We start from the raw sequence: 12,526 nt of genomic DNA on the forward strand, positions 1-12,526 counted from the left end.
CCTCTGAACCAGATCCACCTCTACAGCAAAGCTGAGACCCGTGGAGGCGACGAGGGACGTGGGACCGGCGACTTGGGAAAAGTGGCTAGTAACTGACTAGCGCAACTTCTGAGGCTTCCTTGAGGCTGTGCTTGGGGAAATGAGAAGCCCCAATCCCGAGTACCATCTGCAAAGAAGAGCAGCTCCCCACACTTCACGTGTTCTGCGTGGGGCCCTTCTGCACTTGTGTTGTTCAACGTGTTGTCCGGTTGCTGGCCCATTGGCTAGTGACCTCTGTGACGACGAACCTTTGATTTTGTCTTGCTGGTCCGGCTCCTCCAGACTGGGACTCACTCCTCTGTGAAAGAGAAGCACCCCAGACCTTCCTGGTCTGCACCAGAAGCAAGTCCTCCATCCTGCGTGGGTTCCGCTTGCCAAGGCTTGTTGGGTCCTAGATCGACATCGACGCCGCCGACAGCAAAAGGCTTCGTGGGACAGCTCACCTCCTGGTCCTGGTTGTCCTCGACGTCTCCTGGTACCCGTGGCTGCTGCGACAAGCTTCACCTCTTCACCTGCATCTGAACGACATCGCCTGGTTCATTCCTGGTTCCTTCCCGGCTCCTGGCTGGTGACCTAGACTCTGACCCTTCTGCTTGCAGGTTCCTTCCTTCTTGATCCCAACCTTGGGATCCACCGGACACTCTTCACTGACAGCCTGTCAGCAACTTTCCTTCAGGCATCCATAGGAGTCAACGACGAAACCTGACGCAAGTTCACACCTATGCACCCGCAGCCCGTGGGCTAGGTAACTTGAGTACTCCGGTGCTCACAAGGGTATTGACTATCCTAGGGTCTAGTTTCCAAGTCTCAAACTCCTAGCTACTTCAGAAGTGTCCTTAAACTCTTTATTTCTAATAACTACTATTTCTATCGACTTTTACGCATTACGCGTGAGTGTTTCCACTCTGCACCTGAATCCCGTGGGCCTCCCACTTCCTAACCTTTGGTAGTATAGTGTAGCCCCAGCGATTCCCTAGGCCTAGGCCTATCCTGTGTTCGTGACAGTGGTTCTTATACCACTTACTTAGTATATGGTTTGCGTGGCCCCTAGGGCCTATCTGTATAACTTGCCTGTGTGACTTAATGTATGCCTAAATAAGACTGTGTTGTACTTACCTCTAATCTCATAAAGAGTGCTGAGGGTTTGACTAGAATAAATACATTCTATTTTTATATATATCTGTTGTGGTGTCCTTTCATTTGGTATTCAAGGGGTTACAAATGGTGTAACAGCTGGCTTCACATGCCATACAGAGTTTAGCCTAAGACTGCTCTTGTCCATACTACCACTAGGATAGCTGGTCTATAAGGTTGACTTTACAACCAATCACCATAAGGGTTGTGTGGACTGATACAAGGTGTACACTAGAATTAGTGACATCATATATCAGGCCAACTTCTCACATTGGTGAGCAGGGGTTGGGATCTGAGCTTGCTGTTGTAATACCATTGTAATCTTGAGATACTAAATTGAAAGATCACATAGATATTGTTAAGGTACATATAACATAGATTATAAATACTTAAGCCTACTGGACTTAGTTGTTGTAGATTGAAGGGCCTAGCACACCCTGACTACAACTACTAGAGAGGTTTAGTGGATACAACTAGTGTAGGTAGGTGCACACACCACACCCTCACTAGATCATGTCTCTGAGAGGAGATCAAGATGATACTCTCTCAGGGGAGGGACTTCCTAGAAAGATACCCTCCAGATATGATACCCTAACTTTTCAGGAGATGAGACAATTGTGTACCTCCAGAAAGTTAAAACAGGGTTCAAACCCTACCCTCATCTATTTTAGTGGAGCTCCTAGAAGAATATGATATTCAGAAAGCCTCCCAAGATGGTACCCTAGGTACCAATGAGGTTCTACCCTCGACAGGAGACTCCCCTCACCCTACAGATGAGTCAGAGAGTTCAGAAGATGAGGTAGACAGCCAGGTTAAGGTTAGGAGACTTAGCAAGGCTAACTTAAGCCTACATGGGAGGCACGAATGCCCCCCCCCCCCATTCAGACCCTCAAGTGGACTTAACCAGGGAAGCAGGAGAGGAAGATCCCCTTCAAGGGAATCTGTCCACTCCCATGTCTCTAATAGCTCCCAGGCCTCTTCTCATAGGGGAATGACTTCTCCACAGAGAAAAGAGCATCAGGCCAGAATGAGGGAAGCCAATCTGAGGATTGAAAGGGAAGAACTTGCCCTTGCCAAGGAGAGGCTGGCTCTGGCCAGAGAACAAAAGTTAAGTGGGTTAGATCCCACTGGTGGCAGCAATATCCCTAAGGATAGAGACAGGACCTATGATAATAGAAACCTGAGCAAGATTGTCCCTCCCTACAAGTGTGGGGATGACATCCACAAATGGATAACTGCTTTGGAGAGAGCCTGCAAAGTACAGCAGGTACCCCAAAGTCAGTGGGCAGCTATCTTGTGGCTCTTCTTCTCTGAGAAAGGTAGAGACAAGCTCCTCACAGTTAGTGATGAGGATGCTGACAATTACACTGTCCTGAAGAGTGCTCTAATTGATGGGTTTGGCCTAACCACTGAACAATACAGGTTGTTGTTCAGGGATACCCAGAAGACACAGACTCAGGACTGGACAGACTTTGTAGATTGTGCTGCTAAGGCTTTGGAAGGCTGGTTATTGGGTAGTAAGGTTAAGGACTATACAGGATTGTATAATTTGATCATGAGAGAACAAATCCTTAATAACTGTCAAAACCAGCTGTTGCATCAACACTTGATTGACTCTGACCTAACTTCTCCCCAGGAATTGGGAAAGAAGGCCTAGAGTTAAGCAGAAAAACCAGAACCAGGGCAGTGATCAGAAAAAGGCAGACCAGAAGGGTAATGATCAGAAACAAAAAGACCAGAAGTCTTCACCAGGCCCCCAAAAGGCTCAGGGGGAGGGTGGTCCCAAAAAGGATAAAAAGAAAGATGGCCAAAAGAAACCCTGGTGCAACTATTGTAAATCAAACTCACATTGGTTTAGTGAGTGCACCAAAAAGGATAAGCCCCCAGCCACCATTGCCCCTAAGGCAACTGTACCCCCTAGTCCAGCTGTAAGTGGTGGTTCCCAGCAAAAGGGTGTAGTAGGGTTAACCCTGGGAACTGAGGAGGATTCTGGCCTAGTCAGGATACCAACTCAGGCTGTTCTGATCTGTGATGGGGACATAGCTTTGTCATCTACTGTGGGTCCCAGTAACCTGAGCAAGTACAGACAGACTCCTTTTATCAATAATAGAATGGCTCAGGCCTACAGGGACACTGGGGCTAGTGTCACAATGGTGACACCTGCCTTTGTGGACCCTGGACAGATCATGCTAGGTGAGAACTACCTAGTGACCAACGCTAGCAATGCCACTACCTCCCATAGTGTGGCAATTGTTAACTTCTCCTGGGGAGGGGTAACTGGCCTCAAGAAAGTTGTGGTAAGTTCAGACCTTCCTGTAGAGTGTCTGTTGGGAAATTACCTTGAAACTTCAGTTTGGTCTGACGTGGAGTATAGGACCCATGCAGAAATGCTGGGGATAGATGCACATGTCTAGGCTTTCCTGTTTTCAGTTTCTATTTTTGGGAAATTCTGGTGGTGTTTTTTCAGTGTTTTCCAGTGATTTCAATACCTCAAAAAAACAGTGCTTTTCAGTGGTTACTCCTTTTCGCGCCATAAACAACAACTGAAACAGTGTTTTACCGTTTTTTATGGAACGCTTTGCTTTTATTACTGCTTTTGCCATTTTTCTTCAGAAAATGTATACTGCTCTACATTTCAGAAGCTTAATACATTCATGAAATACTTTCCATTGTCCTTTGATTCTGCAGCTCAGATTTAACAAGCATTTGCAATGCAATAGGTCTCGCATTTATGCGAGTTTAAGCTATTCGCATTGTAAATGACAATGCCTTTTATTTATGTTTTAAAAACGAAAACAAAAATACAAGGCATTGTTATTTGCAATGTCAATAGCTCAAACTCGCGTAAATGTGAGACCTATTGCATTACAAATGCTTGTTTTAAATGAAAGCGTGAATTGGTCACTCAGCAAGTTGGAAGTTACAGTCTGTGTTCCAGAGTCGCTGCCCCTCTCCTGCTCAGAGTGTGTTGCATTGCCTTGTATCATCGATATAGTGCCCTCACACGTGTTGTGTGTACGAAGCACTGTTTGGCACTTCATTTTGTGTCTTTCAAAGGAATGGCTGACTGCGCATATATTGCATTTTCTGCGTTGTTCAATAATCTCCCATACAACATAGATGATAGCGTATTATCCCCAGCAGTTTTGAGAAATAAACCGCAAACTTAAAGGAAGGCACAGAAACACACACTTGGTCACAGCTATTATCATTCTTTTAGCACTAAAGTGACAGTGGAAGTGCATACCATATTGCATACTGCATACATGCTGTTTTGAACATGTCTGATTTTCAACATGCTTTGGAATACAGGCTGTTCATTAAGACGTCACATGAAATTCACTGCAGACTTTGTATGTAAACATTTCTAAAAGGTGGAGGTAAAGGGATGAGAAGGAAAAAGAGAAGGAAGAAGAGAAAAAACTGAGGGAGGGAGAGGAGAGAGAGAAGGAGGGAGACAATGGGAGTAGGAAGAGGGGTGAGAGGGGCGGTGGTAAACAAAAGGAGGAGAGAGGGAGAGAGGGAAAGAGATAAAAAAGAAGGGGTGTAGATGATATTGGAGGAGAGAGAGGTGGCGGAAAGCAGAAATGGAAGTGGAAATGCAAATGTGAGGCATTTGACATGGCTATTGCAGCAGGTAAATATAGCCAGACGTGCGCTGGCCAGCTCTGTTGATTTACAGATAAGACCTCCGTTATGGAATGGAACACTGATGTGCTCTGCTGTGAATTACTGTACTGTTCCCTGGAAGCTGGCAAGCTCCCTGCACCTTCTGAGTACAGTGATAAATAGTGTCAGTGAGCCCCCAAATGTAAGTCAACACGTCGTGTTCCATCTTTGCTGAAGGTCCCCGTCTTTATGTGCCCCACAGGTTCCACTGTGCATGCTAAACTAGTACACGCATGCTAGGATAAACTAAATGCTTCTGTAGATTGAGGTTGCCAGGGAGTGGTGAGCAGTAATGGTTCATGTGTGACAAGCAATTCTTTATATGTTTGCTTTCTGCTCTACATTTAGAGAGACAGTAGGCATTCTGAGTTTCAGACTCTTCTCCTTCGAGTTGGTGGAAATTGCCCTCGCACTGAGCTCTTTCCCAGCTTCTAGGAGAGGAATCCAAGGTCGACCAGACCACAGAATGCCGATTCTTATGACAATCATGCTGCATGCATTAAAATAAAAATAAAACTTTCAAAGCCCTGTGGGGGTTGCAGGAGGCAGTAACAGGATGGCAGGAGAGCATCGTGGAGGCATCAGTTGGCACGCCTCGGCAGACACACACCCTCAGACTTAACCCTGCGTCTCTGCTTCCCCAGTTATTATATTTTTTAGCAGAAGGAAAACGGCGGGGAGGCTTCCAGGGCAGCTGCTGGCAATTCGGCAATTGCGAAGCAGAACTGGAGGGGCGTGGGGCACAGGGAGGGTGCACGGGGATGGGTCGGAAGATACATGTCTTCTCACTGAGCCTCCCCCTGGGCATGGGAATGCTAGTGATTAGGGTGGCGCTATTAAACTAAATGTTCATTTACATGGCATTACTATCTATGCAATGTCATGGCCAGTTTTGTAGCTGTGGTGTCTAACAAAGGCTGTAAAATCTGATCGCCCCCCTTGTGTATGAGAGCCCTATTTATTTTATCATTTATTTATTTGTAGCATTTGTAAATCACACTGTGACCGGATTGGTATCCTGGCACTGAAGCCTAAAGTTGTTTGGGGGGGGGGGGGCAGAGAATAACATTCTGCTACGGGCCTCTCCTGCTTTGGGAATAACCAAGTCTTCAAGGCGCTCCTGTATCTCAGCAGGTCCGTGTGTGTTTTTAATTTGGCCGGAAGCTTGTTCCACAACTGAGCAGCTTTGATTGAAAATGCTCGTCCACCTTGTCGGGCCTTTCAGAATCTTTGTACCCGAATGAGATTTTCAGTGGCCCCCTAGGAACATATACAGCACAGGGCCCTTGTTCCGAGGGGCCCTGAACACGGGTCCTACAGTCTTGAAGCCAGTGACGCTCTCTAAGGGCTGTCCATGCAGAAGGTCGTCCGGGTCTATTTGATGTTAGCTTAGCAGCAGCTGTCTGCACTCTTTGCGGTCTCCGAACCCCACACTCAGGGGATCCACGGAGAAGAGCCTTACAATACTCAAGCCGACTCCGTGTAACGTTCCGTGCAGTCGGAGATGTGACCTGCACGGGTAGCACCGAGAACAGCTCTCTGAGGCCACGGAGCAGTGAAGACAGACCTCAGCCTCTTTATTAACGTGCGAGGCTCGGCAAAATTGACGCCCAAATTACGAACAGCCTCAGGTGGGCGCAACTCTATCTCTGTGGGTAATGGCCAGAGGATAGGGGTAGTGGCATCGGAACCTTACTCGCAGAACAGCAGAGGAATTCTGTTGTATCCCCATTTAATTTAAAGGAATCAACATTCATCCACTTTACGATGTGTGTTACAGATTGCTGCGTGCCTCCTCAGAGAGTCCTGCACCGAGATATTGCCGGAAAAAATAAAGCCCGTCTTCCACCTCGTGGGGTTCTGAGGTAGCTTGAAGAGCAACACATTTTATGAATGTACATAATTCCGGGTATGACGGTACTTCGGCTGACGGGCTGGATAGTAGTGTCTTTCTTTTAGTTGTGCAAATGAAAAGTCCTTCACCATGCCCCGGCTGTGGTTTGGCGGGCACGTCATCATTCCCTGCATGTTTTCTTAGCTTTAGAAAGAAAACAATCTATCTACTCGTTAAGTAAATGGTCTTTTTAAAGACCTGTGAAGTACTTGGTTGCGGCCCGCAGTAAAACAGACGGCAGACCACAACAGCTCCTCTTTCCCCCATCCCCACCCCCCACGTGAGCCAGGCAGGGGGCCTGGTGTTGCTCTGGCCCTTGGGCCATTCACACCTCGGCTCCTCATGTGCAAAAGCAGGGTTTTCCCCTGACACCTCAGCGCCAGGCCGCCACAGGCAGGCCTAGTTTCTAATGCTTTGGCTCCATCAAGTGGCCAAAACGCGCAACAACAATGAAAATCAGTGACACTCGGTTTAAACCAGGTCAGCTGATTTTCGTCCGGTAGGGTATTCTCGAGCACAATCGGTTTAAACCGAATTCCGGACAGGCTACACATGTCCTTGCTGTGACCAGGTCACAGGCCAAAAAGTGTAACTCTGAACAAGTGCTGGATCCTGGGACAATGGACCAGAAACAACCCAAGAGAAAGAGCAGTAGGGTAAAGGCTGTGCCTTCCCCCCTGCCTCAGGTAGTGGATCAGCCCTCACAGGAGGATGATTCTGAGAGCCCTGAAGGAACTGTCCTAGAAGAACTGGAACCTGATCAGGTTGAGTTTCTTGGGACAGGGGGACCTTCAAGGGCAGATCTGAGGCAGGCACAATTAGACTGTCCTTCTCTTGAACCCCTCAGACAGCAGGCTGCTGCTGAGGCTGCAGGGAATGCTCAAGGTACCCATAGAGTGTATTGGGATGAAGGGCTGCTGTACTCAGAGGCTAGAGACCCCAAGCCTGGTGCATCCAGGAGGTTGGTCATACCATTGAGTTTCAGAGGCTTCCTTCCTACCTTGGCCCATGATATTCCCCTTGCAGGACACCTAGGCCAGAATAAGACTTGGGACAGACTTGTCCCTCACTTTCACTGGCCTCACATGTCAGAAGATACCAAGGAGTTTTGTCGCTCCTGTGTCACCTGCCAAGCCAGTGGCAAATCAGATGGCACCACAAAGGCCCCCCTCATACCACTACCTGTCGTGGGGGTTCCCTTTGAGAGAGTGGGGATAGACATTGTAGGACCAATGGAACCCCAAACAGCATCTGGGCACAGATTCATACTGGTGATAGTGGACCATGCCACCAGGTATCCAGAAGCTATTTCCCTGAGGACCACAACAGCACCTGTTGTGGCAAGAGCCCTACTTGGAGTATTCTCCAGTGTGGGTTTTCCAAAGGAGGTTGTGTCTGACAGAGGTGCCAACTTCATGTCAGGATATTTGACTGCAATGTGGAAGGAGTGTGGTGTAAACTACAAATCCACTACCCCCTATCACCCACAATGCAATGGGCTTGTTGAAAGATTCAACAAGACCCTAAAAGGGATGATAAAAGGTTTACCAGACAAGCTTAGGCGAAGATGGGACATCCTTTTACCCTGCCTTCTGTTTGCTTACAGAGAGGTCCCACAAAAGGGGGTTGGCTACAGCCCTTTTGAGCTTTTGTTTGGGCATCCTGTAAGAGGACCCCTATGTCTAGTAAGGGAAGGATGGGAGAGACCACTCAGACAACCCAAACTTCTCCAGGATGGCAGAGTACATGAAGAAGGCTTCTAAAAACCTTGAGGAAAGCCAAGAACTCCAAAACGCTTGGCATGACCAAAAGGCTATGCTGACTGTATACCAGCCAGGGCAGAAAGTGTGGGTGTTGGAGCCAGTGGCCCCAGCAGCACTCCAAGACAAATGGTCTGGACCCCACACTATAGTTGAGCAAAAGGGAGAAGTCACCTACTTGGTGGACCTTGGGACTCCCAGAAGCCCCCACAGGGTGCTTCATGTCAGCAGATTGAAGGCATATGTTGACAGGGCAGACATGGGCTTACTCATGGCTACAGATGAGGGGCAGGAGGAAGAGTGTGACCCTCTCCCAGACCTGTTGACTCAGAACCCTGAAGATGGCTCAGTTGATGGTGTAGTCTTTTCTGGCAGCCTCACTGATCATCAGCAACAGGACTGCAGGCAAGTTCTGCAGTCCTACAGACATATGTTCTCTCTGACCCCAAGTCAGACAAACTGGTGCACCCATGAGGTGGACACTGGTGACAGTCTGCCTGTGAAGAATAAAATCTACAGGCAACCTGACCATGTCAGGGACTGCATAAAAGCTGAGGTACAAAAGATGTTGGAGCTGGGAGTCATTGAACCTTCAGAGAGCCCTTGGGCTAGTCCTGTAGTTCTTGTGCCAAAACCTCACACCCAAGATGGTAAGAGAGAGATGAGGTTTTGCGTGGATTACAGAGGTCTCAATGCTGTCACTAGGACAGATGCCCACCCAATACCTAGGGCAGATGAGCTCATTGACAGATTGGCGGCTGCCAAGTTTTTGAGCACATTTGACCTCACAGCTGGCTACTGGCAAATCAGGCTAGCTGAAACCGCAAAAGCCAAAACTGCTTTCTCGACCCCAGGAGGACATTATCAATTTGTGGTAATGCCCTTTGGTTTGAAGAATGCGCCTGCCACTTTCCAAAGGTTGATGAATCAAGTCCTTACAGGCCTGGATGACTACTGTGCAGCTTATCTTGATGATATTGCTGTCTTTAGCTCCACCTGGGAGGATCACCTGGTCCACCCAAACCTTCGCCCCATTTCCCTACTCCCAGCTTTCTGCAAACTTACTGAGAAAGCTGTTAATAAACAACTCACTGCCTTCTTGGAAACCAACAACATCTGGCATCCCAACCAAGCAGGTTTTAGATCCCAACATTCTACAGAATCAGCTCTAATCTTCTCCTCTGAAACCCTCCGTGGAGCACTAGATCAGGGAAAGAAAGCAGTCCTGGTTCTATTAGACCTGTCCGCGGCGTTTGATACGGTGTCCCATACCATTCTGTTGGACCGTCTAGCCGCGGCAGGAATTGTTGGAACTGCACTGAGCTGGATAAAAAGCTTCCTTGCAAATAGGAGACAAGTGGTGGTTTTAGGACAGTACAGGTCAGAAGAAAAGTTAGTAGGCTCCGGAGTCCCTCAAGGCTCCTGCTTGAGCCCTACACTTTTCAACATATATATGGCCCCATTAATCACCCTTATCTCATCTTTTGGTATAGATACCATTGCATACGCAGATGATACGCAGCTCATTCTGGTACTGGAGAATGACACCTGTGAAGCCGAAAAAAGGCTCCAAAATTGCCTTACCGCCACGTTCAGATGGATGAACTTAAATCATCTCATGTGCAATTTTGGGAAAACTGAAATTCTTCCTTTCGGCAAAGGAAATACCTTCAACCCCTCATCGTGGTGGCCTGAAGACGCCATTGCCCCCCCAAGCACTGACTCCTCAGTCCGTAACCTAGGGATCAAATTTGACCCCTCCCTGAGCTTCAAACAGCAAGCCACAGCCGTAGCAGGGACCTGTTTCGGAATTATCAAAGGGCTCAGGACATTTTACGACCTAATTCCCTTCTCTGCAAGGAAAACGGTCGCAGTAGCCCTCATCACCTCCCGCATTGACTACTGTAACAGTCTATATGCAGGGACCAACAGAGAAGTCTGCCACAAATTACAAATGGTACAGCATGCTGCTGCCAGACTAGTGCTAGGATTGAAAAAGAGAACCTCAGCTACAGCAGCAATGAACCTCCTACACTGGCTGCCCATCAACAAAAGGGTGCTCTTTAAAATTCTACTGATCGCCTTTAGGGCTTTCAATGGAAAGGGACCCAACTACATACTGAAAATGTTCAAGCATTATAGCCCCACGCGATGCCTCAGGTCTCAAGGGGCCAATCTTCTCACCATTCCTAAATTCAGACTCAAGACTAAAGGAGGAAAATCCCTGGCGGTACTAGGCTCCAAGGCCTGGAACCTTCTTCCCTCTTATCTCCGTCAAATCCCCACAGAAGCAATTTTCAGAAAGGCCCTCAAAACTTGGATTTTCACTCTCTCCGAACAGCAATGTAAAAACCTAGTCTAGATACCGCCCCTCTCTTTCTAGATCACTAGGATTCTTAAATCTCTTCTACAGCGCAAAGATGCTCCTTGGAGTGCAACCTGCGCTTTATAAAAACCCCATCACATCACATCACCTGAGGAATGTTTTAGAGGCCCTGCAAAAGGCAGGCCTCACTATCAAGGCCACTAAGTGCCAGATAGGGCAGAGCAAGGTTGTGTACCTGGGCCACCTAGTAGGTGGGGGTCAGGTTCAACCACTGGAGAGCAAGATCCAGACCATAAAGGACTGAACTCCTCCAACTACCCAGACTCAGGTCAGAGCTTACTTGGGCCTGACTGGGTACTACAGAAAGTTTGTTAAGATTTATGGGTCCATTGTGACACCACTTAATGACTTGACCTCTAAGAAGATGCCAAAGAAAGTTCAGTGGACAGTAAGCTGTCAAAAAGCATTTGATGACCTGAAGCAGGCCATGCGCAGTGCACCTATTCTGAAAAGTCCAGACTACTCCAAAGAGTTCATAGTCCAGACAGATGCTTCTGAGTTGGGTGTGGGAGCTGTTCTTTCACAACTGAATGTAGATGGTCAAGACCAGCCCATTGCTTTTATTAGTAGAAGGCTGACCCCTAGACAGAAACGTTGGTCATCTATTGAGAGGGAGGCCTTTGCTGTGGTTTGGGCCCTGAAGAAGCTGAGGCCATACTTGTTTGGCACTCACTTCAAGATTCAGACAGACCATAAGCCCCTTTTGTGGCTAAATCAGATGAAGGGTGAAAATCCCAAACTTCTTAGGTGGTCCATTTCCCTATAGGGGATGGACTTCACAGTGGAACATAGACCGGGGACTGACCATGCCAATGCAGATGGACTCTCCAGACATTTCCACTTAGAACATGAAGACTCAACTGGTCAAGGTTAGTTTAATGTCCCTACGTTTGGAGGGGGGGGGGGGGTTGTGTAGGAGAGTAGGGTCTGCTTTCTATGTTCACCCCCACTTTTTGCTTTTGCTTCACTGGTTTTCTACTTAGATGTGGCTGTGGGCCTGCTAATCAGACCCACAGCCCAGCTGTTCTCTCTCTAAATTAATACTATGTACTTTAGGTACATAACCCAATTGGTAGGGATCACCTTATTGGCCCCTGTATAGTGTACCCTGGGTACCCAGGGCATAGGTGTACCCTAGGCCTACCAGGTGCTGCAGCATGTATTATGCCACCCCTGGCCTGGCCTTCCATTATGACACAACTGGCCGATCACTCAGCTGGGGCAAGGTCGTGTAATCACCCCTTGCTTAGTTGTAGTATTCCTATACCTACCTTAAATATAGACACATGTGTACCTATCAGCCACTCCTATGGCAGGTCTTAACAATCCTGGAGGCAGAGTGCTTGGTAACATGTGAGATGGTGCTCTAGCATGAGCTGAGCCTGTCTGCAGCTTTCGGAACCATGTCATTATAGCTGTTCTATGATATAGCCTACCATATACTCTTAAAGTACCTTATAATCTTAAACGGTTGTGGTAACTATGGTTTGGCTTTATCAAAACATGTCGTGTAAGGTGTCTAACACTTTGGAATAATACCCCCATACCATTCCTGGTGATGAGAATATTATTCCTCCCTTCTAGAGGGAGAAGACATATTGAAACCTACTTACCCGGTTAAAGTTCACCAGAGCCCCAGCATCA

The sequence above is a fragment of the Triturus cristatus genome, chromosome 5_1 (assembly GCF_964204655.1).
Source record: "Triturus cristatus chromosome 5_1, aTriCri1.1, whole genome shotgun sequence".
In the NCBI taxonomy this organism is placed as follows: Eukaryota; Metazoa; Chordata; class Amphibia; order Caudata; family Salamandridae; genus Triturus; species Triturus cristatus.